The sequence below is a fragment of the Argopecten irradians genome, chromosome 4, assembly GCF_041381155.1.
Source record: "Argopecten irradians isolate NY chromosome 4, Ai_NY, whole genome shotgun sequence".
Lineage (NCBI taxonomy): Eukaryota > Metazoa > Mollusca > Bivalvia > Pectinida > Pectinidae > Argopecten > Argopecten irradians.
This window is the reverse complement of record NC_091137.1, coordinates 13,906,506-13,908,840: the sequence shown is the minus strand read 5'-3', so window position 1 is coordinate 13,908,840 and position 2,335 is coordinate 13,906,506. Positions and strand designations below refer to the sequence as shown.

The window sequence follows — 2,335 nt, the reverse complement described above, 5'->3', positions numbered from 1 at the left end:
TACCACCTGTAGTCATCTGTTATACAAATTCGCGCATTTACATATTGTGTTTTAAGAACGTTATATTTAGATTAGAATTAAAAACAAAAAATGATATCTACAAAATGAATAAATAAATCAATTGATACATAAACAAAATAGATATATACATATACAAATGAATTAATACCTATACAATAAACAAAGAGATTATCATATAAATATAAGTAAACAAATAAATTAAACGGCAAGCCACATATACATACGCGGTAATCTAAATTAAGTCTGCATATAATTAACTTAAGTTTAAAAGAAAACAATCTCCAAATGCTAAAAATTGGGTTTGCTAGTAGCGCTCATTCTTTGTGGTTAAAAAACGTTTGTTGATGGAAGCATTTGAATACGATTAAGCATTCCAAAAGAATGGCATGTAGATTTTTTACTGATCTGTATGGTTTAATGTCATTAAATTATATTAGTATGCTTTATTTGAATAACATTTCCATTTTGGTCTAGACACTTACGAATTCCCTCCAAACTATAACAGATTTATAAAGAATGAAAGGAAAAATAACGAAAATATAATAACAACTATGCCAGTTTTAGGTACCGTTGTGACGTTGTCTGTGATTATTGTTTCATCTTTCTACGTATCCGCAGTCTACGCTAACTTAACACTCCCCAACTTATGTGTGAGCGGCCTACAACAGTATATATATCGCACACCTGATCCGCTTTTGTTCCTTGAATAGTTCTATGAATTTCGGAGTATTTATCATCGTTTGAGATATACGTAACCAATGGGGACGCGATCCATAACATCCTTGACTGTTTATAAAACATACGACCCTAGGTGCGTCAGTGCGAAATAATCTTTTGTAATCAGAAAGCATTGTTAGTTTTTTTACCTGTATTTTGATACAGGTAAAATGAAAAGGGTCTAGAAAACCTGGATCGTTTCATTATATAAAGCAATAAACTCCTTTGCGTCGGCATGAATGGGTGTTTATATAAAATTGAACAAATCTTTGTCCATATTTTATCAATGAAATTCTTTATCATTCTATATATTTTTTGCCCCCCCGGTTAATACCTGAAAAGCTGAGGTATCAAATATTAATTTATCGTCATTGCGGTAATTATTTACATGACGTTATGTATAATTAAGACACTCCGTCTTAGGTTTACGTAAATGATGGGTCTGGTTTAACCTATAAAACAGGTGCGTGTCTACCGAGGAAAATAATCTGAAAATCAACCCCAACTCACAGGTACGTTTTTAACTTCTCTAAATATTGTTCTTGCATAATTTACAAAAACATCATTTTATTATTTAAAACGTGGGAAAATAAATCGACAAAATAGTCACTTCTTTCAAAAGATTGTTTCCTTCTAATAAAAAAAACTGGTTAAATAAAAAGTTGATATATGTATGGATACTTGCGACGGTCAAAAATAAAAGTTATTTCAGTTGTTCGACGCTAACAGAAATGGTGTCCATAAGCTGTACATAGCCTCATTACAAAACACACATGACATTTTGTTCAACATGGTTTCAATTAGATAGTATTCTTTATATTTTTTTTATATATATATTAGGTAGTCTAGAATCATATCTTAATTCGATGTTTCTATAAACAACTGTTAGAAAATGCTAAAGGAGGGTGGTAGGAGGGTGGCGCATGTCTTGGCAATATTCCTAATATTTTCACATTTAGTTTGCTTTCTCTTTTCAACAATTAATTTATTATTCCATAAATGCGTATTCTGAAATTATTACCAACTTATCCAAAACAAAATTCTCGCTAGGGCTTTCAAGCAGTTTTTTTAATGTTTCAGCTGCATCACCATGAAGACCCCTAACGTATTTACGATAGCAATACTATCAACAATCTTGCTACTGGCTGTAGCTCCGATTGAGACTGAAGCCTGGGGCAGACGAAGGGGAGGACTAATCTCAGGCTTGGGCTGTAGAATTAGGTGCTCGAGGGTCTTCAAGGGATGTCGCTTTTCCAGCAACTGTGGCGCTCGCCTCCGATCTTGTATGGCGGCTTGTAATCGACGACGAAGAATCTTTGGATGAAGGCTTTGCGTGAAAACAACAATTCCTAAAATAATGAAGAAACAGGGTTGGATAAAGCGTGTCAAATTTTATTTTTTATAGATATATTGTATGCAAGAGACACTGATATTGACTAATCTTTTATTGAAATATAATTTCAAAACATTGAATTATAATGTATGTAAGAGAAAATGATATGTATGAAGCAATTATTGAAACAGAACGTTTCAAATATTGTAATTTAATGTAAAATGCAATTATAGTGACTACTTTATTAAATTGTTTTCAAACATT

The 2,335-nt window shown here is 32.0% G+C and overlaps 1 long non-coding RNA gene across 1 annotated transcript; it reads left to right on the top strand.

Annotated features, from left to right (window-relative positions):
- The first annotated feature begins 883 nt into the window (after positions 1-883).
- On the top strand, positions 884-2,335 carry LOC138322398 (uncharacterized). Its single transcript, XR_011208385.1, has 2 exons — positions 884-1,250; positions 1,819-2,335. It is a non-coding gene; the product is annotated as an uncharacterized lncRNA (long non-coding RNA).